General features: G+C 37.9%; 1 protein-coding gene across 2 annotated transcripts in view; it reads right to left on the bottom strand.

Annotated features, from left to right (window-relative positions):
• THRB (thyroid hormone receptor beta) overlaps window positions 1-12534 on the bottom strand; it is a 372468-nt gene that overhangs the window by 207465 nt on the left and 152469 nt on the right. Inside the window, exons 3-4 of one of the 2 annotated variants that reach the window (XM_034993640.1) lie at window positions 4450-4521; window positions 3009-3100 (exon numbers count right to left, since the gene is read on the bottom strand). The gene's annotated coding sequence lies outside the window, so the exon portion shown is untranslated. The remainder of the gene's footprint in view (window positions 1-3008; window positions 3101-4449; window positions 4522-12534) is intronic. The other variant, XM_034993651.1, reaches the window with a different exon arrangement.

Raw genomic sequence — 12534 nt, 5'->3', positions numbered from 1 at the left:
CCTGAGTCCCTGATGATTGTAGAACTACCCCCTGTTGCTGTGGAGAGAAAAATACTTTTGAGCATTTGTCACTATTATTTATGGTTTTCTGTTATGGCAGGTCCCAAATAGTAGCTTATTCTCTCCACTAATGGAGCTATTTCTCCAATCCAGTCAATGTAATATTTTGATTAGTTTTGAGCCATTGCTTCTCTTCTTAAGACAGGGCTTACAGATAGAAAGACCTAAGTTCAAGTCCAGCCCTGCCACTGTGACAATTATGTTCTTTAGGCATTGCTTCTGTTCATTTTGCCCTCAATTTTCTTGTCTGGGAACCAATAATAATAAGAATTATTATTATAAACAACAACAATAATAAACAATAAACAAATATATATAATATTATTATTAATATGCACATTAAAGTGTTTGTTACTTTTCTTTCATTCTGTTTTTCAGTTATTATCCCAATGGCACCAATAGGAAAAATAGTTGAGGAAGGAAAGGGGGATAAAACTCAAATCAGGATATTGTCTCCGTTGTTAACAGTCCTTATAAGCAGCTGAATAGATGAAAGTTTCAGATTGCTGATTTTTAGTAGTCAATGGGAGAAACTATCAATAGATTGGACTTCAATTATTGACATTTTACCCTCATTCTCATGAATAACTAGAATCTGACTACACACATGTTGCATTGTCTTAAGACCACTTGAATGCATACATACATGCATTCATACATTTTAAGAATGTAGGCTCCAAGAGAATTCACTTTCCCCAAATCACTGGGATGAAGGAGACACACAATTTCTGTCTTCCATTTTCCATTTAGAAAAGTTGACTCTTAATGATGTGAAGAAACGGTTCCTTTAAAATGGGCATAAGATTGCAAAAAAAAGCACATTCTGCCCAAACTCTTAGATCGTGTAATTTCATTTTTGCTCTTATGCACATTAAACTAAATTGGTTAAATAAAAACCTTGCTCAATTAAATTTGATTCGATTAGGAAATTTATGCATGCAAAGCATGGAATGTGTTGGTTAAAATAGGTTCTGGTTATTTAAAATGTTATTTTCTATGGATGGTTCATTTTTGCCATGGCGTCATTAGTGAACTGAATTTTTGTTAATGTGGATCAATCTTGGGAGTTCAATAGGCCTTGGCCCTTTGTTGGGAAATCACTCAAGTAGTAGAGAATTTGTCTGCATAGTCTCAAAGGCTGGAACATTTGAGTATCTTCAAATCCTTCCTGCTCCAGCTCCACATGACCCTCTCTTACCTTTCCTAACACTGCCATCATTTCCTTTTCAAAAACATTTTCTGGGGGATCTGGGTGGCTCAGTCAGTTAAAAGTTGGGCTCTTGACTTTGGCTCAGGTCATGATCTCAGGGTCCTGAGATCGAGCTCCACATCAGGTTCCAGAAGCTCCTCTGCTCCTCTCCCTCGGCTCCTCCCTCCCCCCAAAAAGCTTCCTCTGACTGACTATAAGACAAAGACCATATGATTTCACTCATACGTGGAATTTTTAAAAAAGATTTTTATTTACTATTTATTTTATGTATGTATGTATGTATGTATTTATTACGATGGGGGTGTGTGTGGGATGGGGCAGAGGAAGAGGGAGAAGCAGGGAGTCTGACACGGGGCTCCATCCAGGATTCTGGGATCATGTTCTGAGCTGAAGGCAGCCGACCAACTGACTAAGGCCCCCAGGCTCTCCCATGTGTGGAATTTAAGAAACAAAACAGATGAACATAGGGGAAGGGAAGGAAAATAAAATAAAATGAAAACAGAGAGGGAGGCAAACCATAAGAGACTCTTAACTATAGGAAACAAACTGGCAGTTGCTGGAGGGGCGGGGGTGGGGGGATGGGGTAACCGGGTGATGAGCATCAAGGAGGGCACTTGATGTAATGAGCACTGGGTGTTGTATGTAACTGTTGAATCTCTAAATTCTACCTCTGAAACTAATAATACAGTATATGTTAACTAATTGGAATTTAAATTAAAATTTTTTTAAACCATTAAAAATAAACACTAAAAAACAAAACATTTTCCTTCCTTCTGCCCACTTAGGGTTCTCATCAGGCTCTAAATGCAGATTTGGCTGCTGGGTCCCATCTGGCCTGGTCTATGTCCTTAGTTGCACTTCAACCCAAACAATTACCTTTCGTGTTACTGCAGGACTTCTAAGACACACAAATAGAAAAATTTAAGTAGGGTTGGCTCAAAGTATTTCAGGGAAAAGGAAGTATTTTTTTAAGGGTCAAAGTGCCTATTGCAAAGGTGTAGGCACAAAGCGCATCATGTGAGAGTACTTGACACATGCCCAAAGCAGAAAGACCGAACCCAGAGTAGCCCTATTCTACAGGTGTCTCTTGAGCCCTGAATCCCAATCTCTGTCACCAGAAGTTCCACTCCGCTAAGATACGGGAGAGAGAATTTTGCATTTCATAGGTGATGGAAAAGCACTGAGATGAGGAAGCAAAGGATTAAAAAATTATGAAGGCTTTCTGGAGCATTATCACTAGTACATGTATAGTACGTGTCAAAGCAATGCACGCATCGAGTACTGGGTTCAAGATTTCCACTCTGTGACTGCCCACATATCACCTTTTAGACACATCACAGGCTAGAAGATCCCAAAAGGTAGTCCGTGGTTCCACTGTCTGGTATTCTCTGAGAAATTTTTTTCCCCCAGCTTTGGTGATTATTGAACAAAGAAAGTTCTGGAAGAGGAGCATGGTCTCCTATCTTCTAAAACTGCATAATGACCTTAGAGCCCACTCAATAAATAGTCCACACAGCTTTAAGGATGTTCATTAGTATTTTCAATATTTAAGGAAGCTCATCAGTATTTCTGTATTAAATGCCTAGTTCATTTATCTGTTTGCCTTATTTTCCCTCTGTTTTTATTTTTTGATGGAGGCATACTTTATAGACAGTAAAAAGCACAGAAGAGTTTTGATGAATGCCATGTAGCCCACACTTCTATAAAGATATACATTTCTATCACCCCAGAAGATTACCTTATGCTCCTTCCCAGTCAATGTCCTCTTCTCCTCGAGGTAATCACTATTTCGATTTCTATCATCATAGATGAGTTTTGCCTTTTCTAGAGCTGTATGGAGATGGATTAATACAGTGTGTACTCTTTTGTGGCTTAGTGTCTAATGTCTCATGTTTGAAGCGTGTATAAAAATCACCTCTTAGTTTCCTTATCTGTAAGTGGCAGGGATCACCTTGTAAGAATGATGTGCCAGTATCCCTAGGAGTCGGGAGGTCTCCTGGGAATGGTGAGGGGGCCTGAGGAGTCACCTTGATTGGGGTGGGTGAAGAGAGGCTGAAGGGTGGGCTCTGCGGCAGCCCTCCTCCCCTTCAAACAGAACAGCTGTACTTTTCCATGTCTTACAAATTGGGATTCCCTGGGAGATTTCGTGTGGGAAAAGGGTTCTTTGTAAAAAAAAAAAAAAAGTTAGAGAACCACAGGCCCAGGTGATCCTCACTGATACTTTTCCCTTGAACATTCTATAAATTGCAAATAGTGCTTTCTGATATGAGAGCTTTGACTGGCTCCCTTGAGGGAGGGCTGGGAGACAGAGGCAGCCAGACTGGGGGCCCCCAGGGAGGGCCTGGGCACTGAGCACTGTAATATTAGTAGTGGTTACCATCAGATAGCGCCACCCGGACTGAGGCGCCTAGACAATAAGCCAGAGGCCCTGGGCAAAGGGAGGCACAAAGACAGCATTCAAAAGACCCACTCTCACAGCTCAGGAGCATCTCTATAGACTTCACCAGACCCCGGCCCCGCCGGAATGTCACCTGACAGCCAGAAAGCCATTTTTCACGGTTAGCTTTCAAACTGCTAAAAATAATAAACACAGAAAGGAAAGTGCTGACATAATCTTAACTGCAGAGACAAACTGAAACTGTTGTTATAATAATGTAAACAAACTGGGTTCCAAATTATAACCTAGCCTTCCAAACAGGCTGCTTGACATTACCAAACATCTGCAGACCAGCAGGAGAATTGAGAGCTTGTCTGGGAAGCAAGGGGATGTGCACTGTGCAGGTGCCGAGCCTTATCCCACGGGCTCTAACCCACCACTTAGCTACTCCTGACACTTTCTTTTAGCACCCAAGGAAAAGGCAGTTGGAGAGGGCTTCTAGATCTTTCTTGAGCACAACTTCCCCACATAACAAATGAAATACGGCTCCTCTCTCTCTTTGTCCGATTATTACTCTTCTCGCCCTAAATTAATTCTTGCAGACTTCCTTTTCTCCATTATGTTTTTCCAGCCCTTTTAATGTTTTATATTCCTCCTGAATACTTACAGAGGTCACAACTATGTTAAATAACAACAGTCACAATGCCACAAATTAGAAGGTAATTCCCCTAGTGCTAAAAAGTGACAATTAATCATAAAGATCACGAGTCTGCAAACAGCCAAGTCAAGCCTGACATCTGACCTTCTGATCCATTAAATCACGTGCAGAAGTTGGCACCCACGCAGGCCGGCCAATGGGAGGGAAACCGCAGATCTGGAAAAAAGGAAACACAGAAGGTAAATAGATGTGTTTTGTTTTTGTTTTCATTTTTTTTTTAAGTTCCCCAACATTTGTTTAACCTGCAACTGCTCTTCTATCTATGCTTAAATAGGGTTCGGTTTCAGAGCTGTCTCTGATTCTGAATAAATGCAAATTAGACTGAGATAAAACTCTCATTCCAAAGGGGAAATGGTTTCAGAGAAAGGAACTTGAGCACAGAAGTTTAGTAACACATCATAGGCATAGGACAACGTTTGTGGATCCCAAAGACCTACTTTGCTGTGGACAAGACTCAGGAGCTTTGGATTGCCAGCCTGGGAAGATGGTTACAAGGCAAACGTAAATCTTAAACAGTTTAGAGATTTTGTGCTAACGAAGGTACGGCGGGCCTCAGAGCACGGTTCCCAGGATATGTCTCAACCAATAGAGTCAGCCATGCCTTGTGGTGAAATGACAGGAATTCATCAGGGGCCGTATCCGGGCTTGGAACTATGGAGCTGTCTAGATTGTGTTCAGTGTGATCATGCTGGGGATACTTCTCACACATATAAACAGGTGAAGGAGACGGCCAAACAGACCGTGGCATCTAGTTGTTGAGCAGAAGATGGTTCGGAGAGTCTGTGTGAAGAATAAGTGAGAAGCTGCTTTTCAGTTAACTGTGGTCCCGCAATTTTTGTGGTTGTTGTGAGGAACTTAGAACTCAGAAAAACAGAGGTTAGTAGAGCAAATGTCTGCGTTCCTGCTGCATCGAATAGACCATTGATAAATTTTGTCGTAGCTGCTTTTTTTTTTTTAGTTAAAAAATAGAGAGCATTGGTATAATCTTGACAACCCCACTCTTAGGCCAGACCATGAATTTCTATTTTTCTAGTCCACTTTTTTTTTTTACATTTACATACAATATATACATCCAGGACAATGAACGGTGCTTGTGCATTTCAAATTTATCTCTATGATATGAATCTCTGTACATGTATATCTACCATTCTCCATTTTTGACTTGACATTGTCTATGTGAGAGCTAACCATGTTGGTCTGTCACATTCCCTGTAGCTGCCACATCGGATGAATATATGCTCAAGTCATTGTCTTTTCACTCAACACCCAACATTTATAGCACCATAAAAGCACTTGTTACGTCATTAAAGTGATTGTTGGGTGTGTGTGGGCGTGCATAAGCATGTGTGGATGTGTGAGTTTCCTCTGTGATGGACTCTGAGCTCCTCAGGATGCTGTTGTGTCTTGTTTTCACTGTGGCTCTTTTACTCCATGACTCTAAGCAGAAGGGACGCTTGGTGTGTTAAAAGGCAAAACAGATTTGTTAAAAATTGATCGGCTTGTTATTCATTTTCCTCCCTCTTAAAACAACAGGACGTAAGACTTTGGGGTTGTATTTACCTGCTTTCATCAGTCTCTGTCCATTGCTCTTGTAACAGACTTTAAATCCTAAGCCATCAATATCACCTCACTGTTTGCTAGAACATCAGAAAATCGGATAGCACGAGGCTGAAGACCAAGACATTTTTAAGAAGCGTATTCTAAAAGCGTTCTCAAAGAATAAATGGACAAGCCCAGGAAGAAGATAGTGTTTGTAACTGTCGTTGTGGCTTTATGTGAATATAAGTAACTATACACCACTATCCTTGACATTGATATTTAAAAACATCAGTGCCTTTTTGTAGGAAAATACCATTTATTTTTTGAGGGTATAAGTTTGATTTAGATTTTGAAGAATATATGTGAACCTGACTCAGTGAAAACAACCTAAAAATTCTCACGTCATGATTCATAATAATAAGCATCTTATACATAACCTTTATTAAGAACATTTTGTGGGCTGGGTTGTGCTAATCTTTTACCTAATTTCACTTAGTTTAATCCTCACAATGATCATATGACCATTTTTCAGATGAGGAGAGGAGAGGCACGGGAAGGTTTAACATTTTTGCCCAAAGTCAAACAGTGAAGAAGCAGCTAGCCAGGAATTTCACCCTGGTAGTAAGATATCATGAATTACTAAGAACAGGCCCAGGTTTTAAGATAAAATTGCAGAGAAGGAAATTGAAAAACAATGCGACTGAGGGTGCTTCCAAATTTTGCCATAATCCCTACAGAGAGTATCTCTTTCATCATGTGCCTCAAACCAAATTAGAGTACTCCAACTAGACAAATTCAAATGATTTCTTAGTGATGAAGGAAATTTAAAGTAGCAAGATCAAGCCCCAGACCTTTCCAACTTAAGCATACCCATTTTGAATTCTTCTTCTCTTTAGAAAACTGGGGGCCATGAATTTGCTCATGGCTCAAAGGAGCCTGCCCAGTTATTTACATGAGATTCAAAGCAAAAATGAGAATCACTCCCTGGGACAACTTTAGCCTAGAATGTGTGCTCTTTACACACTTTTAATTGGGGCACAAATATATTAACAGTGTGGTTATTTTGTACTTTCAAAAGAATCTGTTTTGTAACTGATTCATGTTTATACTTGGAATATATTTATTTCTAGGCATGAAATAGTTCATTTTGTTGAGCCATCTGACCTGAGGTGAAATTGGCACGATTTCCCGTGACTGCTCCCAATTAATGCAAATTGAAGGTTAAAGAATAAATAAAGTTCCTTTAACTTGGTTTATTAATATGTTATTTGTAAATGGCTCTTTACTTGGTCAATTTCTTTTTCAGTCAGTAACTATGTACAAATGAAACATTCCGAACGAGCAAAAACACCATGTGTATTTTATTGCAAAGTTTTTGTTTTAAAAGGGTTAATATGGCAAAAAAAAATAATAATGTCATCCGTTTATTTATCCATCTCTTTAGTGTCAGTTCTGAAGTCTGAGACAGACTATATTGCATTATGGCCTACATTCTTAACCCCTCCCTGTACCTACCTTTTTGTCACGTAATGTTGCACTAAAGAGTCTGAATCTAGTTTACTGTCCCCTTTGAGTCTGGTTTTGGCCATATAACTTGCTTTGGCCAGTGCAACATTATCATGTATGCTGCTTGGAGCAGTCTGAAAAAGTTCTTGTTACGCTCATGTGTTTTCTCTTGCTTCCCTGTGATTGCCATGAGAAGATGCGTCAGCGAGCCTGTCGCAGTTGAGAGACACCGAATGAAGTTGACTCATGTCAGCTGTCTCTGCCAAGCATGTGTGCTGGTTCGGCTTAGAAGGCTGTGCATTTGGGAGGAGGAGGCAGGGGTGGGGAGGGGACGATGGGGCTACAAAAGTGAGAACTTGGAGTCTGGATTCCAATCAGACTGAACTCCTGTTCTGAAGACAGCAGGAAACAAGATGATTCTGAGCAGAGAGTAAACATGCACGTTAGGAGCGTTACTCTGATAGAGATTGGAGGGACATAGATTGGAGAGAGACAACTAGACTAGGGGTTTTTAACTAAGTGCAGACCTCAGAGAATTCACAACCCTTCTGAACAAACTGGCAGGACTTTGTGTAAGCATTCAGTTTTCCGAGAGATGGTATGTAGCTTTCACATGGCTTTCAGTGGAGCCCATGACCCCTGATCCTATCAAAAATGGTAAGCACAGCAGCGGGGAAGCGATCTTGAAAGCTCCTATAAATACTTCTTTTAATGAAGATCAAAAATTTAACAGTAGCAGTGGTAATGGAAGGAGTAAACAGGCAAACATTTATGAGGCACTATCTAAACAAATAATCTACATGAATGTGAACAGAAATAAAATGAGAATGAGAGATGCCAAAGGGTTTAACTCTGGGCTAGATCTGTCTGCTGCTCTTTTCCCTCCCCATATAAAACAGAGAAAAGCAATCCATGCAACCGAGATACCATCCATGTTCATCACAGATATCACTAATCAAATGCAGCCTTTCCTTATTGCTGAGTCTAAACACCATCTCCAAATCTTTCTCAAATAGCACCCCAGGCAAACCACTGCCTTGTTCTTTAGAGCAACTATTTTTATTCATTGTATTGACTGTTCTTTAGTTTCATATGGATGAATTACCAATGAATGGATATATTTGGAAGAACATTTTACATACTGATATGATCTGTATCTATGTATTATATGCATATTTCCCACATTTGGGGAACTTACTTATATACAATTGGGCCACTATCTAGATGTTACCCAAGTTCAAGAGTCTATTTAATGTTAACTTAAATCAATTAACACAGATTTAAATAAAGCTGAATGGGGGGGGAACTTGGATCCATGAAAACTTATTTTATTATGAAATTATCATCATAAAATTTTGAAATTAGCACATTATTACCATCAATTACTAGTATCTTCACTGGTAAATTCTTAACCCCAATCACAGGCAAGTAGGTGTATAGTACTAGCATGAGCCATCCTCTTGTCAGTCTGGTGAGCTTTGGTTTGGTATCTGAATGGCACTATGGTGGTTTTCTCACCTTGGGGTGTTTTCTAGCTGACATTTTCAAAGAGGTGTCGTTATCAGAGTTACTTTCCATATAGGACCATAATAAAGACAGATTCAGAAAAGCCAAATTTTTTTCTACTTGGAGTTTTTGTTTGTTTGTTTGCTTTGTTTTTTAAAGGAGATAGAGGTTTATTGACTACACTGCAAGGGAACAGAAGGCAGGACAGCAGAGGAGAAAGTGTCTGCCTCTTTTCTACTTGGAGTTTTGATCAGCAAGAAGATAATTACTATCCATGTCAATATGAAGACTTTCTCTGCTCACCTCAACCCCAAACCCCAAAGTCTGATCTGTTCAATTCCAAGCAACTTTTGGAAAATTGTCTATATACAAAAATATTCCTAGAAAAAAAAAAAACCCATCTCTAAATCTAAAATATTCCTGGCAGTAATTACTTGACCATGACCCACAATAAAAGGTATGTTTTAATCTGCAACACAAGTACATATATATAGATGTGCCTGTATATATCTAACTAAAACAGAAGTCTTACAAAATAATATTCTTACTTCTGTCTTGCACTTGGATATTTTCTATTCCTTTCAACTCTATCTTTTTCTATTCTGTTGTATATACTATTTCATTACAGAAAAGTTAGCAATGACCTGCTAAATTGATTTCATTACCCTCTAATAGGGCACAGCCCACAGTTTGAAAAACATTACTGTAGCAAAATGACTAAAGTACTCTAACTTTATTCACCGATGTAAACATATTCACCAAAGACCAATCCTGAGCAACCGCAGGGGGAAAAAAAATCTCTTGGCTCTCTCCCTGGCATCCTGGATGAAGCCAAGGTTTGCTGGGCCAACTTTTGTACTTCGCGGTTGACAATGACTGCAAACTGAAAGGCAGAGATCAAATCCTCACTCTCCTGCTCGACACATCTCTTCCGCTGGGTAATTTATACTGTGCAAGTATCAAGCTACTCAATTTTGCTGTCATTTACTGTTCTTTTTCCAACAGCAATGGAAACACAGGATCGGTTTACTGTTGTCTCTCTTTGGTAGAATTAGATTATTCTCCCTCCTGCCCCCTTAAACAAAGATGGCATTCATCACCCCACAGAACCAACCCCGGAGGATCTCCAAACAAAGCATGGCAGGGAAGCCGCTACCCATGAAGGAGCAATAGCAGAAGCTGGGCATTGAGGCTGTCAGTCCAGATTCTATACCAGAATGAACTTGGTGATGATTCTTTCGATTGAGTGAACACAACTGTAATTGGAGCAACATAATTAACAGTAATAACAAACAACAAAAGAGACCGTAAAAGTCTATATCCAAACCCAGTGGTATCTACCAAAAGAAAGCTATTTATTCAAAATAATTAAACTCCATTTTTTCTAAAAGGAAAAAAATAAACAAATATACAAAATCATCACATCAGAGATCCTTTGGAGGCTTTCTTGCCTGTACTGTGGTATTGGAATTATTCTTTCTTACATGTGACTTCTTTGACATTCATTCACCTTGATATTCATCTGCTTACTGTGTACTCTCCCCCCACACCTTTACCCATTCAACTAGTAAAACATTAGTGAGTGCATTAAAAGCCTGACGTTTTTCATGTTCTTTTATTCAGTATTTCTACTTCTCAGAGTTTATCTTAAATAAATGATTATGGCTATATACAAGGCTAAAATGACAAGGATGTTCATGTGGTATTATCTATAATAGCAAAAGACTCAAAGGATACAATTAATTGCCAGAAGATGTAATCTTTGGGTTGTTGGATTATTGGTGATTTAAATTTTATTCTGGATACCTACCTCTATTTTCCAAATTTTCCAAAATAAAAATAAAATAAAAGATTAAAAATAACACATCTGTGCTTAGTACTGAGACACTGGTGAATCTCCAGGTAGAAGATTTTCACCAGGCCAAAGGATGCACATATTTTTTCATGCCCTGAGACACCCTCTAGTTTCTACCTCACTTCCTCAATGGTAAAATGGGCCTGATAATAATACCCAATTCATAAAGTTGTGATGAAGAGTAAATTCAATAAATCAAGTACTAAAATATGTGAAGTGCTTAGAACTGTGTCTGGCACATATAAACATGATATATATTAGCTGTCATTGTTATTATTATACTGGCCCAAGAAAGTGGAAGACTTTTTTTTTTTTTTTTTTTTTTTTTTTTAGTTCCATGCTGAACCCAATGCAAAGGCCCAGGAAAAGATGGGTTTGTCCCAAATGCCCTCAAAGTTATGCTCTGCATTTGGAGAATCAAAATGCGGCATAGGAAGACTTTTGGTGGTAATGGATATGTTCATTTTATTGATTGTGGTGATGTTTTAACAGTGTATACATATATCAAACTCTACCAAATTGTATGTTTTATATACACTCAGTTTATTTTATATCAATCAGACCTCAATAAAGTTGTTTAAAAATGAAGACAAAATGAACACTTTTTCAGATAAGCAATTCTAAGAGAATTTTCTACCAGCAGACCAATGTTAAAAAATAAATAAATAAATAAAAATTAGGTAAAAGGACAAAAAAAAAAAAAATCCAGATGGGAACTTGGAAATACAGGAAGGAATGATGAGCAATAAAAATGGCAAATGTGCAGCAAATCTAAATGAATATTAACTCTTTAGAACAATAATTGTAATTTCTTATAGTTTAAAAATGTATGTAAGATTGAACTATAAGCAATAATAACACAAAAGGTGGGAGGGGTAAATGGAATTAAAATGGTCTAAGTCCCTTACATTTTCTGGAAAGTAGTCAGTCACAGTTTATATTATACACCAATAAATTAATGATACAATTTGTAATTTTTAGTGGAAGCACTAAAAAAAAGTAAAAGAATATATGACTAAGAAGTCAATTGAGACAAAGCACCTTATTAATTTAAAAAAAGGAAACAAAGGAGAGGAAAATAAACACTAAACAGCTGGGACAGATAAAAAAATCAAAGAGTAATATCATAGGTTATAACCCCAATATATCAGTACTTGCACGAAATACAAATAGACTAAACACTTCAAGTAATATACATGTACTAAATTGAAAAAAAAAAGTCCCAGTTAAATGCTGCTTAAATGAGACACATTTTGGGTATAAGAACACAACATTTGAAAGAGAAAAAGGATTGGAGAAATGCATATAAATTGTACTTATATCAGACACATAAACTTAATGATAAGAAATATTGTTAGAGATACAAAGGGATATTGCAAAATGATAAAAAAAAAATCAATCCATAGGAAGACATAACAATTTAAAATCTGAACACACCTGATAACAAAGTCTCAAAATATATAAAGCCAACATGGGTAAAACTAAAAAAAAAAAAAAAAAAAAAAAGTAAGCAAATCCACCATCAGAGTGGAAGATTTCAATGTATCTCTATCAGTAACTGGTAGAATGTTCTTTTTAAGATGAATTAGGATATAGATCTGGATAATGTGATTACTAAATTTGACTTAATCTATTTAGAACATTGTGACCAACAACTATAGAATACACAGAATGCACATTAAACATTTACCAAAATTTAGCATTTTCTGGGCAACAAATAAACCTGGAAAAATTTCAAAGATCAAAAATCATATCGAGTATGT

The sequence above is a fragment of the Mirounga leonina genome, unplaced genomic scaffold, assembly GCF_011800145.1.
Source record: "Mirounga leonina isolate KUSES-001 unplaced genomic scaffold, KU_Mleo_1.0 Mir_115, whole genome shotgun sequence".
In the NCBI taxonomy this organism is placed as follows: Eukaryota; Metazoa; Chordata; class Mammalia; order Carnivora; family Phocidae; genus Mirounga; species Mirounga leonina.
Note: the sequence above shows the minus strand (reverse complement) of the source record. Positions and strands in the feature narration are given on the sequence as shown.